This window comes from Engystomops pustulosus, chromosome 5 (assembly GCF_040894005.1).
Source record: "Engystomops pustulosus chromosome 5, aEngPut4.maternal, whole genome shotgun sequence".
In the NCBI taxonomy this organism is placed as follows: Eukaryota; Metazoa; Chordata; class Amphibia; order Anura; family Leptodactylidae; genus Engystomops; species Engystomops pustulosus.
The window spans coordinates 87,528,073-87,541,394 of record NC_092415.1 but is presented as its reverse complement, the minus strand read 5'-3'; the positions used below and the strand labels follow the sequence as shown (position 1 = coordinate 87,541,394).

Here is a 13,322-nt window from a genome sequence, read left to right as displayed (position 1 = left end):
GCCACCTGGTGGACGTCGGAGGAACTGCCTTAATGAATTCCGTCCGGAACCGAATCCACCGCAGAGAATGCGCCGCTGGATCGCGAATGGACCGGGTAAGTAAATCTGCCCCTCTGTATTGGAAAAATAACAATTTTAACCAGCAAAAAAACTTTCTGGAGAAAATAAAATTTAAAGCTCCATCAGATCTCTCGTAAACGGACCAGAGGAGGATCCCTGGCTGTGTCTGGGCACATGTATGTAATGGCCACTCACATATCCATATGTGTTTGGCCAAGCTTAATGGTTTGCAGGCGGAGCTGGTGGATCACACTCTTCAACCCTCTGGCGATGGTGCTGTATGTATTGGCACACATCCTGTATGTTGTACCCAACGTCATTGCACACCTGGACCACACTAAGCAGAGCTGCCTTGCATGTCATTTTAATTTCATACAATACAGTTTTAAGATCTGCAACCAGTGCCCTGCAGAATACTTCATCCAGGGTGTTCTCCCTTCTGTGCCTCAACTGCTCAAAAATCTCTTGTGTGCAGCGGTTGCTGAGATTGGTGGATCCAGGTTCCTTTCTTTGTCTGTTCTGCCTTGATGGTGGTGGTGCAGTACAAATCGCACTTGGGGACACCTCTGCAACTGGTTGATCGGTCTCATCCAGAACAGCTGGCACCTCATCCTTCACTGCCTCAGAAGCCCTGGTTAGGTCCCCACTGTCCTTGTTTTGAGGGGTTTCCTTCAGATTGTCCATAGTCCTATGTTTAAAATAAAAATTCTTCATTATTTTTTTGTATTAAAAAATGGATTATGCCTATTTGCATACATTCCGAATTTTCATGTTGAAAATCCACATGAAATCCTGCATCCAATTCATGCATGAATTCTGCATGAAAATCCCACATTGATACAGATTTTGACTCTACCATAGACTTCAATGATAAAATAAAAATTACAAAAATCTGTGAGGATACTCACTGTGCTAAAAAATTCCACACAGGAAAAAAATTGCATTGTCTACATTACTTTTCCAAATCACAAAATGCACATGGAAAAATCTGCACAGAATCCACAACGCCTACAAAATCTAGAAGACAAAAATGGCGTCACATGAGGTAGAAAAGCATTCCCTTCTACCCTACATATGGACATGCATTATTTTCTGCATGGTGCAGTTATGCAAGATAGAAAGGCACCCCCCCCCCCCCCGCGTAAGGACATGCATTGATTATAAAAAATGTCAAAATTACTTACGCACCGACTTCCATGACACTGTTGAGAAAGCTTATATATTTGGTGTAGACGTACGGTCTTTTCCCCACATTTCAGGAACCCCTTTTGGCTTTCGAATTCTTACGGCTGTATTGGTCCCAGACAAAACACCACCGCTTGTTAATGCTCCTAAATGTATTTAAAAAAAACTACTAATAAAAAAATGAAGCAAACTATCAATGCATTAATTACTATTTATTTGCAAAAAAACAACATACTATAACATCATGGTGCTGGTGGGGAATGTATCACACTTTGGGTGTGGGTGTATGGAGAGGGCTCACTGGGATGACAGGCTCCATACAATGTGGGTGTCTGCTGCATATTGCAGTAAACAGCCACCAGCACTCTTCGGTGTGTGGGAGCCACCATGTTGGCTTACATCATCGCCCCCTGTGACGTCATCAGGTAGCGATGATTTATTTCCATATGTTTTCTGGCTATTCTTTACAATGTGGCACTTTTACACAATTGAGCAACACATAAAAATGTAACAAAAAGTGATCAAAAGGTTGTAAATTCCTCAAAATGGAAGCAATGAAATTGTCATCTCAAGTCGCAAAAAAAATGACACCTCACACAGCTCTGTACACCAAAGTATGAAAAAGTTATTAATGTTAGAATACGGCACAATTAAGAATTTCTTTTTTTTTTCCTTGTTGTTTTCATTTTTCTAAGTTTATTAAAATATAACCTATATAAATTTAGTATCTCTGTGATCCTAGCAACCCAAAGAATAAAGGTGACATGTCATTTGGTGCGCACAGTGAAAAATTAAAACCACGCCCACAAGAAAATGTTGCAAACATGTTTTTTCACCAATTTCACTGCATTTGGAATTTTTCTCCCACTTCCCAGTACACAGCAAGGAATATTAAATACCGTCACTATGAAGTGCAATTTGTTAGACAGAAAAAAAGAACTCACACAGCTCTTTTCATGTAAAATTTTAAAAGTTTAGATAGTTAGAAGTATAATTTTTTGAAGGTGGGGAGTGAAAAATGGAAACCCCAAAACAAGGGCCTGGTCGGTAAGGGGTTAAAATCTACTAAAACCTATATAAATTTGGTATCCTAATGCACATACCAACCTAAAGATTAAAGGAGAGGTGTCACTTTGAGAGCACAGTGAAAGCTGTAAAAACAGAGCCCCATAGAGAATGCAGCGCTTGCGCTACTTTACTACGCAATATGACATTTTTTTCAAACTCAGTGCATTGCATGGAATACTAAATAGTGCTAATGAAAAGTACAATTTGTACCACAGATAGCAAGTGTCCACACAACTCTGTAAACTGAAAAATAAAGAAGTTATAGCTTTTGGAATGAGGGGAGTAAAAAGTGGAAAGAGCAAAAACGATAAAGGACCTGGAAAGGTAAGTTTTGAGGAGGGTATAGAGAGGTTACTTACCAAGTTCTTCTTGCCTCTTTGGGTTCACGATTCTCCACTCATCAGGGACCATCAGCTAGGTCAGTGGTTCTCAACTTTCTAATGCAATACAGTTCCTCATGTTGGGGTGACCCCAAACCATGTACAAGAATATTGTATTCATGCCAAAAATTCAATAAAATTGTGTCTCCGATGGCTTTAGGCAACCCCTGTGATTTGAGAACTGCTGAGTTAGGTGATCTCTTGCCAGGCTCTGTGCTTTGATGCGCGGTCCGCATATACTACTACCCGCTTGTCCCATATCAGAGGAAGTTCTTCCACAAGCGAAATTGTTTCATAGCAACACACTTCTATTTGCAGACACTCTGTAGACAGCTTTGCATGGCTGAGGTCACTGTCTTCAGAGGTTACATGATCGCATCTCCAAGGCAACCCACCACATAACAAACGGCCACATGCAGTGGATGACTTCTGCCACCGTATCCAAACTAGCTCATTCACTTTTATTTGGACGGCCGCCTGGTCTGATCAGGATGCGGTGAGACACCGTTTGCTCACCTCATCACAACTAGGAGAAATAGAAGTCATGGGGGGGGGGGCCTGATGTGTGATCACGGTCCCCCTCACGGTCATGTGAATGAGACCTTACTGATGGTAGACTGTCCATAATGTCATGCTCGTTAGAGGAGTTGAGAATGGCACCTTCTTTACCTAGTTCAGAAGTTCTTTTATTGCTGAGAAATCATCTTTATAAAAATGTGTTAATGAACCAGAAGTCACTTTTTTTGTGCATGCAAACAAACAAAATAAGCGATAAAAAGTGATCAAAATGTCACATTTACACCACAAGGATTTCAATAAAAAGTACAACTCATTCCGCAAAAATAAACCCTAATACAGCTCAATCAACAAAAAAATCTAAATGGTACGCCACTTTTGATGCTAAAGCAAGTGATTTTTTTCTCCAAATGCGTTTTTATTCAGCAAAATTATTCACAAATAAAAGTTTAACAAAGGGATACGTAAATAACATAATGGGATACATAATAAATACAGTACATAAATAACATATCTATGCTAAACGATGTCTAAAACAAAAAAAATTAAAGTAAAAATCAGTATCAGGAATAGATGTTTTTTTTTGCATTCCTGACAAAAAAGTTAATAAAATGTAATCAATGGTATAGCTACCCCAAAATAGTGTTACTATACTTCCTGAGGGGTTTGGAAATAAGGTCACTTTTTAGGGTTTTCTCTTCTTCTGGTATGTTCAAGGCTCGGCAAATGGAACATAGTACCTGATATTTGTTTCAACAAAATTTAACCTCCAAAAGTGTGATGGTGCTCCTTCCCTTCTAAACTCTGTTATGGGTCCATAAAGTGCCTTTCACCCAGTGTCGGACTGGCCCACCAGAGTACCAGAGGATCCTCCGGTGGGCCCTGGCTCAACCCAATACTGAACCCCAGAGGTCCATCAGAAAACACCACAATTTGGAGGCTGCTAGAGTATATTTCCTAGGGAATAATGAAGAGTGGGCCCTCAAATTGATTTCCTCTGGTGGGCCTAAGGAAATCCAGTCCGACACTGCTTGCACCTACATGTGGGGTATTGCCATACCTGAGAGAAACTTCACAACAAATGTGCGATGTGTTTTCTCATTTTATCCTTCATGAACAAGTAAATTTTAGGGCTTGTCAGGATCAGTGGTAGTTGATCTTCTGTATCACCGCGGATGATGACGTAAGCCGACACCTGGGACTGAAGTCTAAGTGGTACCTAGTTTTCACCAGAGCTCTCCACAAAGCAGGTTGGACTTGTTGCGGTGTGGTACTACCAGGTCGTTCCACAGGCGACACAGGTGACAGGGACGTGTACGCTGGACAGTGGGAGCTGCGGACATCGTCGCTGGAGCCAGGATATGTGAGTTCTCCTGCAGCCAGGCTCTTGGGGCAACAGAGGGCACACGGGTGCGCGTGCGACGTGGGATATGGGTCCCGGAATACCCGTGACAGTGCCCCCCCCTTTGGCCTCCCTTTCTTCTTAGACAGGAGGAACCTTTGCAGAAGATCCCGATCCAGGAAGTTGTCCTCGGGCTCCCAGGATCTCTCCTCCGGTCCAAACCCCTTCCTGTTACGAGAAAGTACCGTCTCCCTCTAACCGATTTCATGTCCAGGACCTCTTCATAGACATTGGTGGTCAGCCACAGGAGCAGGAGGAGCCATTTGTCGGGAGAAAAGTTTCAAGATGACCCGTTTCATGAGGGAGACATGGAAGGAGTTCGGGATGCACATGGTGGGAGGCAGACAAAGTTTATAAGCCAGAGGATTAATGCGTTTTAGTACCTTGAATGGGCCTAGAAAATGAGCACCGAGTTTGTAGCTGGGGATCTTCAGACGGACATATCTGGAAGACAGCCAGACGGGAAGACTGGAGGGGGCCTACGTTTCCTGTCGGCCTGCGTTTTGGTGCGGGCAGATGCCGTAAGTAGAGAATAGCGAGTTTTCTCCCAGATGGACTTAAGATCTTGTAACAGTTCATCTACAGCAGGAACATCAGAAGGAACAGCAAGAGGAAGAAGTGGGCGTGGTAGTCGCCCGTAGATGAAGAAGGGAGCAGCACTGGCTGATTCAGAGTCCAGAGAATTCTAAGAAAATTCTGCCCAAGGCAAGAGGGAGAACCAATCGTCCTGTCGGGCAAAGATAAAGTGCCGTAGATAACAGCCCAGAGTCTGGTTGACTCTCTCCACCTGCCCGTTAGACTGAGGATGCTATGCAGAGGAGAAGTCCAGTTTGACCTGCAGTTGATTGCAGAGGGAATGCCGGAACCTGGAAACAAACTGGACACCACAGTCCGAGACAATGTGTAGGGGAACACCATGCCGGAAGATATGGAGAAAGAACAGGCTGACAAGACGAGGAGATGACGGCAGACCTGGCAGAGGCACAAAGGGACATCTTGGAGAACCGATCTGAAACTCTATTACCAGAAGAAGATGGCAAATCCATAACAAAGTCCATGGCTTTGTGAGTCCATGGGCAACTGGGAGAGGGCCTGCTGGCCTGAGACGTGATGACTTGTTACGGGCACAGGAAGTGCAGGAGCTCACAAAATCTCTGAGTCCTTGACCAGATCTGACCATCAGTAGTAATGAGATATGAGAGCGGCAGACCTCTGCACACCAGGGTGACCAGCCACACGAGATCCATGTCCCCAACTTAATATTCTTTTCTGAAGAGCAGGTCGGACATAAGTCTCGTCAGGAGGAGGCTGCTGTAGATCCACAGGAGCGGCAGCAATCAGTCGTTCTGGAGAAACAATATGAAGAGGAGCCGGTTCTTCCCCAATGACATCAGAGGCACGAGAGAGAGCATTGGCCTTAACATTCTTCTCTGCTGGACGGAAGTTTATCATAAAATTCAGAGCAAAAGAATGTAAGTCAGGTCACCTGGAATGCAGACTTCCTCACTGATGGACCGATCGAGCACGGACTCTCCAGCTTCTTTAGAGTACGTAGACTATATGAACAGGAAAGACCAGCTCCAAGATCAGACGTTCATCCTCATATAAAAACTTCAATATTTATTTGCAGATATTAAAACATACAAGTAGGTTCAGACGGAGTCACGGCATGAATTTGATAATCGTTGTATTATCCAACTCATGTCGTGGTTCTGTGTGAACCTACCTGTATGTTTTAACATCTGCAAATAAAGATTGAAGTTTTTATATGGCGATGGACGTCTGATCTTGGAGCTGGTCTTATTTATCATAAAATTGAAACGGCAGAAGAAGAGGGACCAACGAGCCTGTCAAGGGTTGAGACGCTGGGCGGTCTAAAGGTATAGAAGATTCTTGTGATTTGTGTAGATACAGACCGGATGAAGAGCTCCTTCCAGGAGATAACGCCACTCTTCCAAGGCAAGTTTTATGCCAGAAGCTACCGATCACCTATGGCAGTGATGGCAAACCTTTTAGAGACCGGGTGCCCAAACTACAACCAAAACACACTTATTTATTGCAAAGTGCCAGCATGGCAATTTAAGTAGTAATTTATTACTACCTGTTCTACTACAACTTTAAATCATATCGGCCTTAAGAGGTCAACAAAACAGTTGAAAGAAGAAGGGCAAATTTGGACTAATATTGTGGCATCTTGCTATCGTCCCCCTGTACAGGAAGAAGCCAAGAGGAGCTCTAAAGATCCTCCCCTTTGCACATGTTCTACCTTTTCCTGCAGTCCCAAACAATCAAGAATGTGTTGCTTTAAAATAGCACTGAGAGCAACATTTCTTGAGTCACCTGGGACTGCAGGATGATTCTTTGAGTTCTATGTCGAGTGCTATATTGATGGCTTGGGTGCCCAAAAAGAGGGCTCCAAGTGCCACCACTGGCACCTGTGCCATAGGTTCACAACCACTGACCTATGGAGTAGTTCCTTTCTGCAGGAGAAAAGTCTTTAAGGAAGAAACCACAGGTGAGAGTTCAGCCATTGGGCCCTTTCTGGGTGAGTACGGCTCCAGCTCCTACAGAGGAAGCGTCAACCTCAAGCTGGAATGGTTTCTCCGTGTCAGGCCACGTGAGAACAGGAGCCGAGGCAAAGGCAGACTTCAATTTAGAAAATGCCTCTTCAGCCACCGGAGGCCAGAGCGTCAACGTTTTAAGGCTTAAAACTGAATACCTGTCCTGGAGCTCAATAAAACAGGCAAGTTAAGTTGTGGTGAAGCTTTGCTCTCACCTAGGGATGCTTCTCCCAAAAACCCTAGGTGCGTGCATTTCCTGGACACCTGAGGACGCACTGGACAAGAGTCAAGAAAGTGTTCAGGGCTGGCACAATAGAGGCAAAGGTTCTCCTGTCTTTGTCGGAAATGCTCTTGCGGTATCAGATGAGCTTTATCTACCTGCATGGGTTCCTCAGAAGCAGACCTCGAGGGCATCAGAGGTGGACTTTGAAAGACAGGAGCCAGGCGGCGCAGACGGCGGATCTTGACTTGTATTTGTCCAAGACGCTGCTCCTCATAGTACTCAGTAAACCAGATGTCGATCTGAGTGGCCAGCGAGATGAGATCACTCAGAGTAGACAGCAGGTCACATGCAGACAGTGCGTCTTTAATTTGTCCTTAAAGTCCCTTTTTAAAGGTAGTGATCAAGCTAACTTCATTCCAGGCTAGTTCAGAAGCCAGGGTACGGAACTGAACCGCATAGTCACCAACGTAAATTCGGCAGAGCGATCTCAGTAGAAGCAGCATGGGGTGCTTCCTCAAAGACGGAATAGAACTCGGCGAAGAAGGTGGTAATATTAGCCGTGACTGGGTCTTTCCTGTCCCAGAGGGGAGGAACCCATGCCAGGACATTCCCGGAAAGGAGGCTTTAGACCATTCTGTGATGAACTGCGTAGGCATGAGTTCAATGTGCATAGAGCACTGAGTGATAAAGACCCCGCACAACTTGGGATCGCCATCATATTGCATGGAGAGTCTCAGCTTGGGTTCTGCAGAAGGTAGACAAACCACGGTAGGAGAAGGAACCGCAGGAACTTGACGCTGCTGATGGGTTGCCATAACTGCAACATGGCGGTGACTTGTCCGAGTTGCTGACCTTGCGCGCCAATTATTGGCTGCGGAGATCATCGCTGGAGCCAGGAGAGGTGAGTTCTCCCACAGGCAAGCTCTGTGACCCGGGATATCAATCACAAAGGCACCCGTGACGGGGCTAACTAAACATGTTAGTGTCAAAATGTGAAAATTCCTTATAGAACTTCCATTTCCTTTTATTTCATGTTCGATGCTTAAACAATTAACTAGCTTAACAAGGTCTGTTTTAAATAGTGATGCAATTTAAAAATGTGGTACATTGTAGGGAGTTTCTAAGAAATAGAATCATTAAAACCCCTATAAATATGAATAGGCCTCTAAAATAATTGAATCTTAAATTTGTGTGAAAATCTGGAAAATTGCTGGCCGATTTGTATGCTTCCTAACATCCTAATAAAATAACACTTAGAAAATTACATCAACATAAAACATATGGTTAATGTTTGTTAGCAACCAATTTGGGAGGTTGTATTAACTGTATGATGAGCATAACATTTAGAAATCGGAAAATTGCAAATTTTTCAAAATGTTAATTTTATTCATAAATGCATGCAAAAGATTTCAACCAAAATATACCACAAAGGTGAAATATGCACTGTATATACGTCCCCCACACACGGCAATGCATGAGGGGTACGGCACCGTTCCTTAGCCGTGAGAAAGATAAAACATGTCCTATCCTTCTCCGGAATACAGCGCCGTGCGCCATATATCGATGTGGAGAGGGCCGGGGGTGAGCAGTGCTCATCCCCTCCTCATCTCCCCGGCACCAACGTTAATCTGAATCTAGCCTTAATCCTTTTTTTATTTTTCAGTGTACAGAGCTGTGTGACGGCTTATTTTCTGCATAACAAATTGTACTTCGTAGTGACAATATTTCATATTCCTTGTGTATTTGGAAGCAGAAAAAAAAATACAGTATGTGTTTGAACAATTTATTTTGTGGGTTCTTGTGGTTTTTAAGGCTTTCACTATGCACTCCAAATGGGTCAATACGATCACAGGAATACCAGATTTAGACAGGCTTTATTATGTTTTAATAAATTTTAAAAAATATAAACCTTCTGTACGAAAAAAAATGTCTTTGTTTCGCCATCTTCTGAAGCTAATAAGTTATTCCTACTTCAGTGTACAGAGATTATACAGAAATATAATGCATGGTCTTTCCCTCTGCTGAACTGTATAGAATAGAATTGCTCCTGGAAGGACCTACCTTGAGTGACTCCTTTATAGCCTCCTCATTAGATGACTAACTTGAGTGGAGTTGCTCCCGGTAGAGCCTACATCTAGCGACTCCATTCTAGCCTCTTCACTAATACACAGTCTACAATGGAGTTGCTGGAGGGTGGACGTACTAGGAGCAACTCTATTCTAGACACAACCCTTGTCCCAGGGCCATTCATGACATAGGTAGGTCCGCCTCCACATGCATCTATTGGACATGGAGTCAAGCTGGCTAATGAGGCAAGGAGGTGAGAGTATGTACTAAAACGACTGCAGTGGGATTAGGGGACAGCTCTGAGAAAACTTGTTTATAGCTCTCTGTAGGTTTTTTATATAATGGGGCTTATTTACTATATATTACTTATATACTAAGGGTCCCACGGCCGCATTTCCGTTGGGTTTTCTGACGTTTTCGTCACTGGGACAGGGATTTAGAAGGGGTTTGTGTCGCACGCGATTGGATTTTGGCGCATCGGTGCCAGCTTTCATGCAACAGACATCGGGGGTGGTCCGTTGGACGATCCACCTGATTCGGACAGAGCGCAGATTTAATTTTAAAATTGTGTTGCAAGCCATGCACTTACATATACTGGGAAGAACAAGGTGAACTCCGGCGGACCTGAGCAGGGAGCAACACATGCAGGATATTGGGCGCACAATGTAAATGAATTGCGGCACAGTGCATTCTTGTCGGACACTCCAGATCGGGGAATGCGCAGGACCGGGTAAGTAAATGTGCCCCAATATGTCCCCATTGGTGGAGCTTTGACATTCATAATGTGTATGACTTGTAGTGATTTGCATTAGTCATTGTAATCACAGAACAAATCATTCTGATGAGCATCACACATACAGTATGTGGGCAGACAGGTTTAGTCCTGTGGAGCCTGTCAGAAGAGACATCTGTATATTAAATACATCCTGTATCTATTTCTTAGAACAGTTTCTGTGCTAGTTCTCCTCGAAATTCACTGCTGTTTCCCTCACAACCTTATATCAACCATCCAGGCATGTTTGCAGCAACCATAAAGGCATGATTTTTGAAACAAAATAGGGAAGTTGCTTTGTGTATGGACAACCCCTTTAACCCCTTACCGACATGTGATGTATTATTACGTCACTCGTTGGCTGTGGGTGTATGGAGAGAGTTCACGGGCTGAGCCCTCTTCACACAAGTTGGGTGTTTGCTTCATATTGCCAGCCGTGCGTTGGTATAGCCATCTGTGCTTGGAATGTTGCATCCTGTGACGTCACTGAGGAACGACGGTCTATTGCCATGACAGGGCTTTGTATGACCAGAGACTATATATTTTTTGATCATTTTTACAATGTGCCAGTGGTCATTGACTTTCCTGGATCAGCAGAGTCATCTGCTCCATTGTATGGATAGAATGAAGTTCCTGGATCCTCTCAATCACCATAGGGGTTGGGAGATCTTCCAGATCCTCAGGATCTGAGCAAAGCAGGCCCTTTTTAATGGGGGAAATAGGGGCCGGTATGATTGACAGAAGATCCAGTTGCAGTGAGGTAGAGACTCTCTTACCAGTGACCTGATAATATGCCTAAAAGACCTTTTCCCAAAATGGCTGGAGCATCAAGCAGCTTAATCACATGTGGAGTGCGGAACCCACCTCCTCACTGCTCCTCTAAAACTTATCCGGCACCTCCAGAAAGATTCTATGAAGCTGTAAAGGACATCTATACCATCTGGATAATATTTTACAATTTGCACTATGGTAATGGCATGAAGAAAGGCTTTTTCCAGCACTGCATCAGTGAGGTCGGTAGCTAGTTCAGTCTCTCAGGCACTGACAAAGCCTGGTCTGCCTGGAGTAGCATCTTCGAGCAATATACTGTGCAGTGCAGAGAGTGCATGGGCCGTGGTCTAGAAGAGGGCCTCCAGGGCTGGACCTTGACAATGAAGATGAGTCGAAAAATATGAGTGACTCCGGCACTTGATGTTGTTTTATCCAAACTTTATTTGTTTGATGAAATAACACTCTTAAATACTGTCAAAGTACACAACTTCAAAGTTTCCAGCATTGAAACATATGTAATAGAACAGGTACACATTAATAAGAGAGGAGGTGAACTGTATTATGTAACCGAGAGGCGTTTTGGATCTTTCACTTAAATACAAGAATTCCAAATGGCCTCAACTATAAACATGAATTCCTGTTTCACTATTAAGGAGTATTATCAACTATATTACGCATCCTGATCATGGAGCATACACTCCACTTACCATTTTCTAATCAACTAACACTAGCAAGATATAGTCAGCATCCTACATATTGGGGTAGATTTATCAAGCTTCCTAAGAGTAAGAATGGGGCTCATTTACTTACCTGTCCAGAGGAGTTCACCTAAAGTGCATTGTTTGACGATAATGCACTGTGCCGCAATTTACCAAGATTGTGCACTCGATATCCTGCATCTGTCGCTTCCCAGCTCAGGTCCGACAAAGTTAACCTTCTTAATCTTGCGGCACAATTGTAAAGTTAAATCCCACGCCACGGGCAACTAAGCACATTCTTACTCTTAGGCAGCTTGATAAATCTTCCCCATTGAGTGTTTCTTTCTTTCTCTGTGGATGCCAGACCGATACTCTTAGAGTGCTTATCTTTGTGGTTCATAACATTGTGGCAGCCATGCAGACACATCAGGTTACATAGACCCATGAGGGTTTCCCATCAACTAAGTTAAACTGTTAACATGCTTTAGATAGAAATGGAAGTAAATTGAATATTCTTGGATGCTGTCAAACATTGAACTACTCACTTCTGTGTCCGATGTAGGTATATATACATGTGGGGGAATTTTTCTGCCTTGTATGTATGGATGCTGATATATAGTTTACACACTAATGTGTATGCTTCAAATACCTGCTAGTGTTTATGATAGTGATTATAAGTTGTAAGGATTCAGGGGTAGTGGACCCGCTGAACCACCTCAGACGATGATGTAAGCCGACACCTGGGAGCAGAGTCTAAGTGGTACCCAGTTTTCACCAGAGCTCGCCACAAAGTGGGTTGGACTTTCTGCAGAGTGGTACCACCAGGTCACTCCACAGACATGACTTTGTCCGCGGTGGTGGAAAAGGCCGGGAACATATTCGTGAGGCAGAATCGTGGTTGGGGACAGGTAGGAGGTCGAGATAGGCAGCACAGGATCAAGGTCAGGGGCAGAGCAGGAGGTCAGGACAGGCAGCAGAGGAACATAGGATCAGAACCGGGGTCACAACAGGAAATCTCAATACTTGCAAGGAGCACACAGGAACAATTTTTCTCAATGGCGCAAGGCACAAAGATCCGGCAGGGGACATAGGAAGGGGCCGGGAATTTAACAGGAAAGGTGGTTGTCCAGCGCCAATTATCTGTGCACTGGACCTTTAAATCTCAGAACTGCGCTGTGTGAATGCCCAAGGGGGTGCACCGGAGCAAGGAGAACACCAGTGGCACCTGGACAGGTAAGCATGGTAACAGGTAAGCACCCGTGAAAGTACCCCCCCCCCCCTTCGGCCTCCCCTTCTTCTTGGTCTGATGGAACCACTGCATGAGAGTACGGTCCAGGATGTTATCCTCTAGGTCCCATGAGCTCTCCTCAGGCCCGAACCCTTTCCAGTTGACAAGGGAGAACCGCTTCCCTCTAACCATCGTCATATCCAGGACCTCTTTAACCTTGAAGCCATTGGTGGAGTCAGCCACAGGAGCTGGCACAGGAGGGGGCACTTGCCGGGAGAAGTGATTCAGGGTGACTGGCTTCAGAAGAGAGAAATGGAAGGAGTTCAGGATGCGCATAGTGGGAGGAAGGTGGAGCTCTTACACTACAGGCTTTATTCACTTCAGCACCTAG

At 44.3% G+C, this 13,322-nt stretch overlaps 1 long non-coding RNA gene across 1 annotated transcript; it reads right to left on the bottom strand.

Annotated features, from left to right (window-relative positions):
- Positions 1–498: 498 nt before the first annotated feature.
- On the bottom strand, positions 499–10,658 carry LOC140134078 (uncharacterized). The gene is made up of 3 exons (XR_011856071.1): positions 10,563–10,658; positions 1,249–1,391; positions 499–748 (listed from the first exon to the last, which is right to left on the bottom strand). It is a non-coding gene; the product is annotated as an uncharacterized lncRNA (long non-coding RNA).
- Positions 10,659–13,322: the final 2,664 nt, after the last annotated feature.